The 16,255-nt window shown below is 38.3% G+C and overlaps 1 protein-coding gene across 3 annotated transcripts in view; it reads left to right on the top strand.

The window, feature by feature from the left end:
• RANBP17 (RAN binding protein 17) overlaps positions 1-16,255 on the top strand; it is a 425,055-nt gene that overhangs the window by 136,246 nt on the left and 272,554 nt on the right. The window lies entirely within an intron of this gene.

The raw sequence follows: 16,255 nt of genomic DNA, 5'->3' as shown, positions 1-16,255 counted from the left end.
GCAATTATCACTGAAATGCATGTCCATTAACTGAAACATTAGGCTGAGTATATAATTACTGTCGAGAGCCAATATCTTTGTGAAGCTGTACCTATAATGCTATTAAACTATAAATAATATTTGTAAACTAATATTTAAATAATTCAGAATTGATACAATCTTTGTGAACTTAAAAATGAATGCTATATACATTTAGTTTGATTGTTTTTACGTGCTTAGAAAAATATGGGAATTCTCAAAGATAATTGAAATATGTGTCTTGAGACAGATGAATTTTTAATATAGTTGCTATAACCTAATACCTATTATTCTTTCTGAAGTCTTTTTTTCCGTATTTTTTATTGTGGTAAAATATATACAACATAAAATTTACTATCTTAACCATTTTAAAGTATGCAGTTCAGTGATATTAAATACATTCATATTGTTGTACAGCCATCACCACCATTCATCTCCAGAAGTCTTTTCATCTGCAAAACTGAAACACTATACCCATTAAACAATAATTTCCATTCTCCCACCAGTCCTTGGCAACTACCATTCTACTTACTGTCTCAGTGATTGTGGCAACCCTAGGTACTTCATGTAAGTGGAATCACACGGTATTAGTGTGCTTGTGACTGGCTTATTTTACTTCACATAATGTCCTTAAGGGTAGCTTATATTGTAGCATAGATCAGAATTTTTTTCTATTTTAAGGCTGAATGATATTATTCCATTGTATATGTATATCACGTTTTGCTTACCCATTCATTCATCAGTAGACACTTGGGTTGCTTTCATGTTTTAGCTATCATGAATAATGTTGCTATGAATGTGGGTATACAAATATCTCTTCAAGAGCCTGCTTTCAGTTCTTTTGAAGTAGAATTGCTGCATCATGGGTAATTTTGTGTTTACTTTTTTGAGGAACCTCCATGCTCTTTTCTACAGCAGTTATACCACTTAATATTTCCACCAACTTTGCACAAGGGTTCCAGTTTCTCCACATCCTCACCAACATTTATTTTCTACTTTGTTTTACTGAAGTGTTTTATTCATACAAAATAAAATATGTATAAATTCTGTTTACAAAAAAACTGAAGTAGCTATTATCAAGCTTTTTAACTTGAAAGGTCTTTTTGGGCCTATCATTGCAAAATTGCTTTTAAATCTGAATATATCGACTATGGAAATCTACTGTGTCATGCACATCCATGTCATGCGTGTCCGTGTGAAGAGACCACCAAACAGGCACTTTGTGTGAGCAACAAGGCTGTTTATTTCACCTGGGTGCAGGCAAGCTGAGTCTGAAAAGAGAGCAAAGGGTGGTAGGATTATCATTAGTTCTTACAGGTTTTGGGATAGACAATGAGTTAGGAGCAATGTTTTGTAGGCAGGGGGTGGATCTCACAAGGTACATTCTCAAGGGTGGGAAGAATTACAGAGAACCTTCTTAAGGGTGAGGGAGATTACCAAGTATGTTGATCAGTTAGGGTGGGGCAGAAACAAATCACAATGGTGGACTGTCATCAGTTAAGGCTATTTTCACTTCCTTTGTGGATCTTCAGTTGCTTCAGGCCATCTGGATGTGTATGTGCAGGTCACGGGATATGATGGCTTAGCTTGAGCTCACAGGCCTGCATTCTTGTCTTCTTATGTTAATAAGAAAAGCAAACAAAATAGTGGTGAAGTGTTGGAGCGGTGAAAAATTTTGGGGGTGGTATGGAGAGAGAATGGGCAATGTTTCTTAGGGCTGCTTCAAGTGGGATTAGGGGCAGTGTGGGAACCTACAGTGGGAGAGATTCAACTGAAGAAGGATTTTGGGGTAAGGGTGACATTGTGGGGTTGTTAGAAGGAGCGTTTGTCATATAGAATTATTGGCAATGGCCTGAATGTGGTTTTGTATGAATTGAGAAACTAAACGAAAGACACAAGGTCAGAATAAAAGAAGGAGAAAAGTAAGTATTAAAAGACTAAGAATTGGGAGTAACCAGGACATCCAATTAGAGAGTGTCCAAGGGAGTTCAACATTATTGTTTGCTTGGTTGGCGAGTTTTTAGGCTCTATCCAAGTTTTTGGGGTGCAATTCAAGTTGGACTGGTGTCTGGAATGAGACTGGGGCCTAATAAAAAGGAGTGTCCATACAGGAGCTTAAATAGGCTGTACCCTGTAGCATCTCAAGGACAGGATCTAATTCTGAGAAGGGCAAGAGGTAAAAGTACTGTCCAGTCCTTTTTAGGTTGGAGACTGAGCTTGGTGAGGTGTATCTTTTAAAAGACTGTTAGTCTGTTTTACCTTTCCTGAAGATTGAGGACGGTAAGGGGTACAAAGTTTCCACTGAATAGCAAGAGCCTGAGAAATTGCTTGGGTGATTTGACTAATAAAGGCCAGTCCGTTATCACACTGTATAGAGGTGGGAAGGCCAAACTGAGGAATTATGTCCTACAAAAGGGAAGAAATGACCACGGTGACCTTCTCTGACCCTGTGGGAAAGGCCTCTACCCATCCAGTGAAAGCATCTACCCATACCAAGAGGTATTTTAGTTTCCTGACTTGAGGAATGTGAGTAAAGTCAATTTGCCAATCCTGGACTGGGGCAAATCCCTGAGCTTGATGTGTAGGGAAGGGAGGGGACCTGAACAATCGCTGAGGAGTAGTAGAATAGCAGATGGAACACTGAGAAGTGATTTCCTTAAGGACAGATTTCCACAATGGAAAGGAAATGAGAGGTTCTAAGAGGTGGGCTAGCAGCTTGTAACCTACATGGAAGAGGTTATGAAATGATGATAGAATAGAATGGGCCTGTGAGGCTGGAAGGAGATAATTTTCCTTGGTCCAAGAACCATTTGCCTTGTGTGGGCAGAATTTGATAGGTGGAAGTTTCAGTGGGAGAGTAGGTGGGAGTGACCGATGAGAAGGAGAAGAACTGGCCGTGAGGGACAGAAGTTGGAATGCTAGCTGCTTCTTTAGCTACCTTATCAGCATAAGCGTTGCCCTGCATGATGGGATCTGATGCCTTTTGGTGGCCCTTGCAGTGTATGACTCCAGCTTCCTTTGGAAGTAAAGCAGCTTTGAGAAGAGTTTTTATTAAAGAAGCGTTAATGATGGAGAACCCTTGTGTAGTGAGGAAACCTTTTTCAGCCTGTATAACATCATGGTGGTGCAGGATATGGAAGGCGTATTTAGCGTCAGTATAAATATCGATGCACAGTCCCTTTGCAAGAATGAAGGCCTCAGTTAAGGCAATGAGTTTGGCTTGCTGAGAGGTAGTGGAAGGGGGCAGAATGGTAGCCTCAATGATAGATGTGGAAGATACTATAGCATAGCCTGCCTTTGCTGGTGAGTGGTAATTAGGCCTGGTGGAACTGCCATCAGTAAACCAAGTGTGATCAGAGTGAGGAACAGGAAAGAAGGAAATATGGGGAAATGGAGTAAATGTCAGGTGTATCAGAGAGATACAGTCATGGGGGTCAGGTGTAGTGTCAGGAATAATGTGGGAGGCTGGATTAAAGTCCAGGTCAGGAACAATGGTGACTGTGGGAGACTCAACAAAGAGTGAGTACAGATGAAGGAGCCGGGGAGCAGAAAGTTTATGTGTCAGGCGTGAGGAAGAAAATAGGTTTTGGAAGTTATGAGAACTGTAGAGAGTGAGTTGAGCATAGTTTGTGATTTTGAGGGCCTCTAAAAGTGTTAGGGCGGCGGTGGCCGCCACACGGAGACATGGCCAGCCTAAAACAGTAAGGTTAAGTTGTTTGGACAAAAAGGCTACAGGGCGTGGTTCTGGTCCTTGTGTAAGAATTCCGACTGCACAGCCCTGCATTTCAGCTGTGTGTAATGAAAAGGGTTGGAATGAGTCAGGGAGAGCTAGGGTGGGGGCAGTCTCTAAAGCTGTCTTCAAGGAATGGAAAGAGGAGTGGGGAAAGGATTTAGGATCTATTTGGTCAGCTAGGTTTCCTTTTGTGAGTTTATATAATGGTTTTGTTAGGATGACAAAACTAGGTATCCAAAGGCGAAAGTACCTAACTATGCCCAGGAAGGAAAGGAGTTGTTTTGTAGAAGGGGTTGGGGTTTGAGAGATCAGTTGGACAGAGTCGACAGGGAGAGCATGTATGTTTTTATGAAGAATTATGCCAAGGTAGGTAACGGATGGAGAGGTAATTTGAGCTTTGGAGGGGGATACCTGATATCCCTGGGAGAATAAATGTTGAAGGAGCATGAGGGTGTCTTGTTGAGAAGATTCAAAGGAGGGGCTACAAAGTAGGTCATCAGTATATTGCATAAGGTGAGAAGCGGAGGGGTGGAAAGAAAGTAGATAATGAGAAAGAGCTTGGCTCAAGTAATGAGGACTGTCCCTGAAGCCTTGCGTCAGTACAGCCCAGGTAAGCTGTTGGGACTGATGGGTGTCAGGGTCAGTCCAGGTAAAAGCAAAGAGAGGCTGGGATGAGGGATGTAGTGGAATAGTGAAAAAAGCATCTTTAAGATCAAGAACAGAATAGTGAGTTGTGGAAGAAGATATTGAGGACAACAGAGTGTACGGTTGGGCACCACAGAGTGGATAGGCAAAACAATTTGGTTAATAAGGCACAGATCCTGAACTAACCTGTAAGACCTGTCTGGTTTTTGAACAGGTAAAATGGGAGAATTGTAAGGAGAGTTTATAGGTTTTAGAAGCGTATGCTATAGCAGGCAAGTGATAACAGACTTTAATCCCCTTAAAGCCTGTTGTAGGATGAGATACTGGCATTGAGCGGGGTAAGGACAATTAGGTTTTAATGGGATAGTAATGGGTGTGTGATCGGTTTCCAGGGAGGGAGTGGAGGTGTCTCACACTTGTTGGTTAAGGTGGGAGCATACGAGAGGAAGACACGAAGGAGGCTTTGGGCTGGGAAGAAGGGTGGCAATGTGATGTGGCTGTAGTCCAGGAATAATCAGGGAAGCAGATAATTTGGTTAAAATGTCTCAGCCTAATAGGGGAACTGGGCAGGTGGGGATAACTAAAAAAGAGTGCATAAAAGAATGTTGTCCAAGTTGGCACCAGAGTGAGGAAGTTTTAAGGGGTTTTGAAGCTTGGCTGTCAATACCCACAACAGTTATGGGGGCAAGGGAAACAGGCCCTTGAAAAAGAAGGTAATGTGGAGTAGGTAGCCCCTGTATCAATTAAACAGGGGATGGATTTACCCTCCACTGTAAGAGTTACCCAAAGCTCAGCATCTGTGATGGTCCAGGGGGCTTCTGAGGCCATCGGGCAGCATCAGTCTTCAACTGCCTAGCCGAGGAGATCTGGGAAGGAGTCAGCCAAGGAATGTTGGGTTTGGGCTCCAGAGGCTTTTGGAGCAGCAGCGATGTGAGTCGGACAGTCCGACCTCCAGTGGGGGCCCACACAGACAGGGCATGGCTGAAGAGGAATCACGGGCTATGGGCATTCTGAGGCCCAATGGCCAGGCTTTTGGCATTTGAAGCAAGGTCCACGAGGATGTTTTGAAGGAGCCTCTGGGAGCTGTGGCTTGGATGTTCTGAAGTTCTCGTATGCTGGAGACATGGTTGTGGGTTGTCTTACAGCGGAGGCAAGTAGCTGTAACTCAGAAATGTGTTGTTGTCTGGCTGCCTCCTCTCTATTATTGTACACCATGAAGGTGAGGTTGATTAATTCTTGTTGTGGGGTTTAAGGGCCGGATTCCAATTTTTGAAGCTTTTTTCTAATGTCAGGAGCTGACTGGGTGATAGAATGCATATTAAGAATAAGGTGGCCTTCTGACCCCTCTGGGTCTAGGGCGGTAAAGCATCTAAGGGTTGCTGCTAAGTGGGCCATGAACTGGGCTGGGTTTTCGTCTTTACCTTGGGTAGTTTATTTAAGTTTGTTATAATTAACAGCTTTGTAAGCTGCTTTTTAAAGCCCTTCAACTAGGCAGGAAACCATGTAATCTCGCCTAGCTATACCTGGGGAATCTGCCTGATAGTTCCATTGGGGATCTTCTCAGGGAACTGCTCTAATGCCTTCCTGGAGGTCTGGCTCATGAAGTTGGCGGTTATCAGTGTGAGATTGAGCTCCCCGGTTCATGTGGGGAGAGGATAGAAGTTAGGATGACATTTAAGTCACTCCAGATTAAATGTAGGACAGAGTTAGATATCACAATTCCTGTATATATTTAGTGGGGTCTGATGAGAAAGAGCCTAAACACTGGCTGATCTGGGAAAGGTCTGATAGAGAAAAAGGCACATGTACCCTGACTATGCCTTCAGCTCCAGCCACCCCTCTAAGAAGAAATTGTCGGGCAGGTGGGGGAGAGCTAGTTGCAAAATGAAAGTGTAAACCAGACCGGGCGTGGGGAGGGGAGGTAATAGAAGGGTTATAGGGTGGGGGAGCAGAGGCTGAAGAAGAATTGGAGCCTGATTCAGCCTGGCGAGGAGCAACCTGCGGAGGAGCAGTCTGGGGAGGAGGTGAGAGGTCAGATGGGTCAGTAGAAAAGGAAGATTCACAAGACACAGCGATGCTTGGGGTTGGGATTGAAGGGACAGGAGGGAGGGAAAGAAGGAGGATTTGAGATGAGTCACACTGGGAACGGAGACTAGGGAGGGAACGAAGTGTGAAAAATGCCTGGACATAAGGCACCTCAGACCATTCGCCCATTTTTAGACAAATATTATCTAGGTCTCGTAGGATGGAGAAATCAAAAGTGCCATTTCCTGGCCATTTAGAATGATTGTCGAGTTTGTATTGCAGCCAAGTGATGTTGCAGAAGAAAATAAGATGCTTAGATTTTAGGTCAGGCAAGAGTTGAAGAGGTTTTAAGTTCTCGAGAAGACAGACTAAGGGAGAAGAAGGAGGAATGGAGGGTGGAAGGTTGCCCATCATGAAGGAGGCAAGTTTAAAGAGAAGGGTAGACATGGAGAAGGGGGTGGGTAGCAACCCTGGGCTGCAATGTGGGTGAGCAGCCAAAGCAGGAGTCCCCACAGTTGACTTGCCACCAAGGGAATGTGGGTAAATGACCAAGGCAGGCATCCCCACAGTGATTAAACACCAAGGGAAGACTGTCTTCCCGAGTCCGTGACTGGCACGAGTTTTGGGTTCACGGATATAATGTGTCTCCTTTGTCTCTACTAGAGAGGAAAAAGAACTGGAATTGTAAGGACAGGGAGATTTAAGGGTAGTGAGAGAGGCTGGAGAAGAGAGTGAAAAAGACCACTTACCCGATTTGAAATTGGTGAGATGTTCCTTCAGCTGGTTGGTCTAAGGACCCGAGGTCGTAGGTGGATCTCTTAATGGAGTGAGGGTGAGAACAGGAGACTGGTCTCCCGAAGGAGTCCCTCTGACCCAGGTCTTTGGCACCAAATGTCATCTGTGTCCTTGTGAAGAGACCACCAAACAGGCTTTGTGTGAGCAACAAGACTGTTTATTTCACCTGGGTGCAGGTGGGCTGAGTCTGAAAAGAGAGTCAGCAAAGGGTGATGGGATTATCATTAGTACTTACAGGTTTTGGGATAGGTGGAGGAGTTAGGAGCAATGTTTTGTGGGCAGGGGGTGGATCTCACAAAGTACATTCTCAAGGGTGGGGAGAATTACAAAGAACCTTCTTAAGGGTGGGGGAGATTACAAAGTACGTTGATCAGTTAGGGTGGGACAGAAACAAATCACAATGGTAGAATGTCAGTTAAGGCTATTTTCACTTCTTTTGTGGATCTTCAATTGCTTCAGGCCATCTGGATGTAAATGTTGCAGGTCACAGGGGATGTGATGGCTTAGCTTGGGCTCAAAGGCCTGACATACTGCACTTGTATTTTCAATTAAATGTACCACCTTTCTTTACTGTTACCACAATTTGGAAGGATGTTATGATGACTATTAAATATAGGTGCTTCCCAGTTTTCTACAGTGCTCCTTTTCCATTTGTATAATTTACATGTTATTATATGGCATTACTTATTTATTTGGCACTACTAAATGTTCATTTCAGTGCCATGGCTTGGGCATATATCTCCAAGCCATTTAATGAGGAAGACACAGTTAAGAGACTTCTTGCCTCGTTTTGTCCCTGCCACTAAGGCTGCATCTTGTAGTGGAAATCATTTTGGCTTTGAAATCTGACGAACTTGATTTCATTGCCAATCTTTATCACTTAGTAGGTTTGTGGCAGTTAGGCAATTTACCTAACTTTTCTGCATGTCAGTTTCCCTAAATAAAATATGCTGGATTGTTTGAGGGTTAGAGATAATAAATATAAAGAGCATCAAACAAGATTAGTGTTCTCTAAATCATAGCTATTAGCATTGCTTTTCTTGTAACTTTGGATAAGTTACTTAGAATCTAATCTTAGATTTACTTCATGTAAAATGAAAGGATTGAATTGGATCAGAATAAGTGGGTCTTAGGACCCTTGAGGTAATATACAGATATTTTTATTTTGTACAGTTTTGTGAGATTTGTAGTGTTCATCAGATTCATAAAGTGACTTTGTAAATCCCCCCAATAAAGGGTAAATTCTAAACTAGGTGATCTCCATGTTCTTTTCTTAGGATAAAATTTTCTGCCTATAGGCTACGTAGTCAACCTCAGTGTGACTGAGGTTAAGGAAATTATTTCTGAAAAATGTTTTAAATCAGGACCTCATAATGTAAATGTTTGTTGCCGTTAAAAGTCATTATTGTAGTCTTCTAGCTTTTAATAACTGATGGAAGCACTCGTATCAAATAACCATCTTGCTGATAACAATTGTAACCTCTGGACAAAACGTTATAAAAAAAAGTACTGAAGGCGCTGGAGAGTGACCAAAAGTAGGTAGAAATTGGAGATAAGATGCACCTTTATGGAAAGGAACCAAACTGGTTGAGGTCTACATTTATCTGACTTATTCTTTAAATAAATTCACAAGTTTATGCAGTATATGGGAATACAGCTGAAGTAGAAATCGCCCTCTTTTTGATGAGTTAGAGGATGATATTTAGGGCAATAAGAGCAGGTGAAAAATTGAGAGTGATCCCAGAAAGGAAGGAGTCACAAAGTGAGAGAACCGTACAATTTGTATGCAAGTTTCCCCCACATCCATGTGGGACAAGATGGCAGGAAACCCAGAGGCAGTGAAGGAACAATAGGCAGAAAGCTTAAAGAATTAAAGAGAGATCTTAGCAGTTGCTGGAGACTTTAGAGTTTCCTCCCTGCTTCAATAGAGGAACTTGGTAAATGCCTCAGGCTTGCTACCAAAAACCTGAAATGGCTGCACACAGTATGGATCTTATCCTATGATTAAGATCTTTGTGATAAAACCAAAGCCAAACTGAAATAGCTATCAATATGTTCTAACCTTTAAGCAAGCCCTTACAAGGTTAAGGTGATCCTCCATTACAGTTGTCTGGAAGAATAAAATTCATTATTTTCTGGAGGAAGCTAATACAATACAGAGTTCCAAGATTATGTGAAGTGCCCAGCCAGAAATTAATAGGCAAGTGAGGAAACAAGGAAAGGCAACTCATTGGAAAATAATCTACAGAAAGAGACAAGCAGTTCACTCAGATGCTGGATTACTAGACAGGGACCTTAACTATAATAAATATGCTAAAAAATCTAAGGGGAAAAAATGAGGAAACTCCCCTATCCCCCACAAAAAAACAGTATCAGAAATGAAAGAGGGGACATTAGTATAGATCCTATGGATGTTAAAAGGATTATTAGGGAACCTTATGAATAAGTTCATACCAGTAAATTTGACAACTTAGAGAAAATCTTTTAAAAGCAGAACTTATCAGAACTAATAAGAGAAGAAATGGAAAATCTAAATGGGTTTACATTTTAATAAAAGGAATTTTAATATGTAATTTAAAATCTTCATACAAAGGAAACTGCAGGCCCACAGGATTTCACTGACGATTTCTATCAAACACTGGAGGAAAAAATAATACCACTCTTACATAAACATTCAGAAAAAAGAGGAAGAGAAGAACTTCCCAGTTTCTTTTATGAGTCTAAGTTAACCAATACAAAACCTGACATGGGCATTTCCAAAAAAGATTGCAGACTAATATCTCTCATAAGCACAGACACAAAAATTGCCAATAATTTTAAACTTTATGCAAATGATTAGGTTTCAAAAAGAATTCATTAGTTTTTAAGATTATTTCAACTAACAGTAGATATTGTACTGCTTGTATTTGTTTAGTTTGCCATCACATAAGAATGTGAATAAATATTGATGTTATTATCCAATTTATTATCAGAAATGGCCAGGTATCATATGAGGATAACCAATTAGTATCGTTTTTGGCCTATATAGTCTCCCTTAGTACTTGTATAATGGGTCATTATTCTTTCTGTTCTTTTCTTTATATGTGCTCAAAAGGAATTGAATTTTAACCCATTTTTTTCATGATAATTATGGAAAATTATTTTTTCCAATGACATATTTTAGAAAATTTCAAACCCACAGAAAACTTAATAATTTAACAAATGCCTTCATACTGTGCATTTTGCCACATTTGTTTGATCTCTCTCTTTCTATGTCTATATATACATTTATGCATACATATGATACATAACCTTTTTTTGGTAAACCATTTGAAAATAAGTTACATCACATCATGAGAGTTAACCCCTATTATTTTTTATATACCTCCTGAGAAGAGGAATATTTTCATACACAATACTATTATTACACTCAAATGTTGTAATGATATAAGAATATTATTTAATACATAGTTCCTAGTTGTTTCTCTTGTTTGTCCCAGTAATGTCCTATACAACTTTAAAAAAAAAAAACATCTGAGCCGTACATGCATTGGATTTAATGTCTCTTTAATCTAAAATTGTTTTTGCTACCTTTGATGTTCTTGCATGTTTTTAACATTTTTGAAAAGTCCAAGCCACTGTTTTATAGAAAGTCTTACTATTTGAGCTATTCTGGTTAATGCCTCAGTAATAGATTTGTTTAAACACTATTTGCCAAGAATACTGTGTAGCTGAGGAAAGATAATTCTTAATAAATTTTTTCGCAAAAAGAGCACTTCAGAGCAATGAACTATGGAGCAAAAGACAAAATGACAGAAACAGCAGCCTTAAGTTCATATGGTTATCCTGGAGATACTGATTCTGCATTGCAGTGTCGTTGCTTGCTTTTCATTTAGCTGGTCTTACATGAAGGAAATGAACTAATATTTAGTATTTATCCAAGGTAAAATTCCATAGCTGTTTTTGAATTGCCAGTCTTTTCAGTTTACATAAACCCTTGCTGAAAAATCTGCTGCCTGGAATCTGTATATTATAGTTATTGTACATTTCCTAGGATTCTTTTGAGAAAACTAATTTTGATCAAGATTCCCACTCTTTACTGAGAAGAGTCATTGGGCAAAGTATCTCTTCATCTTTTAAGAAGTTTGCTTCTCATAAGTTAAAGTAGAAATTGTTAGTAGTCAATTGAAACATTTTCAGTGGTCAAACCCAAAGAGAAAGTAATAACAGTATATTTCCTTGTTTAAGTCATTATTTGCTGTTCCATTTTCAGTTGCCTCATAATTTTCATGACATTTTTAATAGGTAGAAATAATTACTTTCTAACTCAGACTTTTTCTACAAGTTGAATATTTTCTTTTAGTTGAGAGGTTTAAAGTATACTTTTAAAAACAAATGCATATGGTTACTTGCAGATATGATCAAATCATAGAATGGTTACATTTTAATTCCTTCCATCATACATTTTAATTTCTCCTGTCGTGTTAAGATAGTCTGTATAGCTTCATAATTCATCTGTCAGCTTTTCAGTTAACCCAAATGAGGAAACAGTCAATTTTTGAAAGATGTTCAGAAGCTTTGAATGTCTATTTTGTCTTTAGAGTTAAATCTCAGAAGACATATTCCATTGAGTGTATGTGTACGTTCAGCTTAGAACTGCCTTACGCTGCTGCAATAATACTGATGCACAATCATTTAGTTGATACTGCTTACAGTTCCTTATGAACATGTTTAGAGCAGTTCCCAGAACTCAAAGATAATCTCAGCATTCATCACCCACCATATGGCCCAAACTGCTGCTTTCAGCTCAACCGCTAGCCTTCATGGAGCATCAGACTGAAGCGGAGCTCTCAACTGTTGGACTTCTAACTATGACCCAGCCGACTTCCCTATTGACAAGCCACATAGCCCCCTTATTGGTTACTACCTCATCTTTTTTTCTTGTTCATAACCAGTCTTCTTAGAAATGTTGTCTGTACCACTTATCTCCATGCCCTCATCACCTGCTCATTTCTAAGCCTGTTCTAGATTTTTTTTTAACATATTAGTGTCAGGTTGTTGCAGCACTATTAGTTGAAAAGGCTATCCTTTCTTCCATTTAATTATCTTGGCCTTTTTTGAGGAACTCAATTAATTATATATGTATAGATCTTTTTCTGAACTATTTTATCCCATTGATCTTTAAGGCTATCCTATCCCAATATTTGGATTACTGTAGCTTCTAAGAAGTCTTGAAGTCAGATAGCATTCAAACCTCCAAATTCGATACTCTTTTTAAAAACTGGCTTTGGCTATTTTAGTTTTGTGCCTTTCCATGCAAATTTTAGAATTAGCACATACATTTCTACAAAAAATAGAAGAGTATGGTGTTTATTGGAGTTGCACTGAACTTATTACAGATTAGTTTGTCTTAAAATTTAACGTTTTAAGAAAATTGAGGGTTTTTGTGTTCTTCCTGATTCTCTGTGTACTTGGTTCTCTCAGTTGTTGAGAGAGAAGTGTTAAAGTTCTCTTATTATGGATTTATCTTCTTACACTTCTATACAGTTTCACTTTTTATATTTTGAAACTCTGTTGTTAAGTCCACAGATTTTTATATCCTTATGAATTGACCTTTTTATTATTTTGAAAAGACCTTCTTTATTCATGCTAATATTCTTCACTCCAGAATCTACTTTGTTTGATATTAATATAGCGACTTCTATTTTCTTTTGATTAATGTTAGCATGGTATATCTTTTTTTCATTTTTTTATCTTTAACCTATTTATGTCTTTATATAAATAGGGTGGTAGGCAGCATATGATTCAGCCTCCTTTCTTTATGCTATATGAAAATCTCTGCCTTTTAATTGAACTGTATAGACCATTATTAGCAATTATTAGCATGCTTGGATTTAATCTACTGACTTCCCTTTTTATCTGTTTTATTCAATGGATTTTTGCCTTTCTTTGGATTGAACATTTAATATTTCATTTATCTCCCTTTTTTAATTTACTAGCTATAACTATTTTATTATTTTGGTAGTTATGCTTTAGGGTTTATAGTATACATCCTTAATTATCACTGTTCACTGTTCCCTTTAAAATGATATTATACCATTTTACTTATCACAAAAGAACCTTCCAGCAGTGTACTTCCATTTCTCCCTGGCTGACCTTGTTCTGTTGTTGTCATATATTTTACTTATATGTACGTTTTAAGCCTCATAATACTGTGGTATTACTTTTGCTTTAAGAAGTTAATTACCTTCTGAAGAGATTTAAATAATAAGAAAATAAGCATTTTACTCAGATAGTTACCATTTCTGGTTTTCATTCATTTTGTGCAGACCCAGAGTTTCATGTGATATCATTTTCTTTCTTTCTGAAATTGTAAAATTTCATGTATTAGAGAAATCTTAATGACAGATTCTTTCAGCTTTCATATGTCTGGAAAAACATTTATTTTGCCTACTGTTTTGGAAGATGTTAACATTTGTATATAATTGTAGGTTGATAGTGTTTTTCCCCTTTCAATACATTAAAGAAGTTGTGTCGTTGTCTTCTCACTTGTATTTTTTATGATGAGAAATCTGCTATAATCCTTTTCTCTATATCACTGTATGTAATTTGCCTTTTTACTCTGCCTGCTTTTAAAATATTTTACCTCTTACTGGATTTAAGCATTTTGATTATTGTGTCCCTTGGTTGTTTTCTTATATTTCTTGTGCTTGGAGTTGAGCTTCTTGAATCTGTAAATTTTGAGTTTCATTTGTAAAGTTTGGAAAACTTTTAGCTTTTATTTCTTCAAATATTTTTTTCTGTCCCTCCCCCTTCACTTTCTTAAAGACTACAGTTATGCATTTATTAGACCACTTGAAGTTACCCAGCAGCTTGCTAATGTCTTTGTTTCTCTATGTACTTTACTTTGGATAATTTCTATTGCTGTTAATAAGTTTACTAAACTTTCCTCCACAATGTCTGATCTCTTATTAATCATATCCAGTCTATTTTTTAAAATCTCAGACATTGTGTTTTCTTTTCATGCAGTCTGGATTGGGCTGTTTTTATATTTTCTACATCTCTAAATGTATTTTCTAACTTTTTGAACGTATGGAATACATGTTATATTCATTTTAATGTCTTTGTCTAATAATTTAATAATCTGTAAATTTTTCTTCTCTTTGCATGCCTAGTAATTTTTATATTGGATTGCAGACATATCTTTTGTATTCCTATAAATATTTTTGAATTTTGTTCTGGGAAACAAATTACTTGGAAACAGTGTGTTTCTTTCAGATCTTGCTTTTAAACTTTATTATGCAAAACCAGAAAAGCACATAGTCTAGGACTAATTTTTCTCCAGTGCTGAAAGAAAATCTTTCTTAGTACTTGATGCACCATGAATTAGAAGGTTTTCTACTGTATCTGTTGATATAGAGATTATTTCTGGCCTTGTATGAACTCTAGATACTATTCTGTCTAATCCTTTTGATGGTTTTTTTTTTTTTTTCCTCTGTAACATTGGATGCATGACATCTCACCTGCATGTGTTGATTGATCCCCTTCACATCTCTAGACTTCTCACTCATTGGAGCTCTCTCCTCTCCAGGACTTTTTGCAAACTCTAGTTACTTTGACCTCTGGACTTCTCTTTCCATCTCCTTAACTTAAAAGGAGTCTGCTGGATTCCACTAAGGTTCTGCTTTTCTGGGGCAATCCCAGGGCTCACCTTTGTGTCCTGTTTCTTAGGGATCACTGCCTTTTTTTTTTTCTTTGCTTGACTCCAATGTCTTGAAGGTTGTTGTTTCATATATTTAAAGTATCCACTTTTTTTAGTTGTTTTAGGCAAGAGGGTCGATACAATCCCTGTTACTCCATATTGGCACAAGTTTTAAAATTTTTTGGAAAATTTTTGAAAATTTCTGTGAGTGAAAAAGCTATTATTAGTTTACAGACCATAAAGACATAAGTGAGAGGCTGAGTTTTGCCTGTAATCTGTAGTTTGCTGACTTCTCTTTAGACCATTTTTCTTTAATATGATTATTAATATGGCTACCACCTTGCCATTTGTTTGTTTATCCCATCTGTTTTTTGTTCTTTTTAATTGAATATTGTTTATTATTCCATTTTATCTTCACTATTGACTTAATGGTTGTACCTCTGTTTTATTTGTTACTTGTTTCCCTGTGATTTGTAATATGCATTTTTTTATTTCTTCTTTAAAAAAAAGAAAGCGAGATACACGTGCAAAACATGCAGGTTTGTTACGTAGGTATACATGTGCTATGGTGGTTTGCTGCACCTGTTGACCCCTCCTCTAAGTTCCCTCACCTTGTCCCCCACCCCTCAACAGGCCCTGGCATGTGCTGTTCCCCTCTATGTGTCCATGTGTTCTCATTGTTAAACTCCCACTTATGTGTGAGAACATTCGTTGTTTGGTTTTCTGTTCCTGTGTTAGTTTGCTGGAAGATGATGGCTTCCAGCTTCATCCCATGTCCCAGAAAAGGACATGATCTCATTCCTTATTATGGCTGCATGGTATTCCATGGTATATATGTACCACATTTTCTTTATCCAGTCTATCATTGATGGGCATTTAAGTTGGTTCTATGTCTTTGCTATTGTAAATAGTGCTGCAGTAAACATATGTGCGCATGTGTCTTTATAGTAGAATTATTTATATTCCTTTGGATATGTACCCAGTAATAGGATTGCTGGGTTAAAAGGTATTTCTGCTTCTCAATCCTTGAAGAATTGACATACTGTCTTCCACAATAGTTGAACTAATCTATGTTCCCACCAGCAGCATAAAAGCATTCGTGTTTCTCTGCACCCTCGCCAGCATCTATTGTTTCTTGACTTTTTAATAATCACCATTCTGACTGTTGTGTTATGGTATCTCATTGTAGATTTGATGTGCATTTCTCTGATGATCAGTGATGTTAAGTTTTTTTCCATATGTTTGTTAGCTGGATAAATGTCTTCTTTTGAGAAGTGTCTCTTCATATCCTGTGCCTACTTTTTGCTGGAGTTGTATGTTGTTTTCTTGAAAATTTGTTTAAGTTCCATGTAAATTCT

The sequence above is a fragment of the Chlorocebus sabaeus genome, chromosome 23 (genome assembly GCF_047675955.1).
Source record: "Chlorocebus sabaeus isolate Y175 chromosome 23, mChlSab1.0.hap1, whole genome shotgun sequence".
NCBI classification, from domain to species: domain Eukaryota; kingdom Metazoa; phylum Chordata; class Mammalia; order Primates; family Cercopithecidae; genus Chlorocebus; species Chlorocebus sabaeus.
Note: the sequence above shows the minus strand (reverse complement) of the source record. Positions and strands in the feature narration are given on the sequence as shown.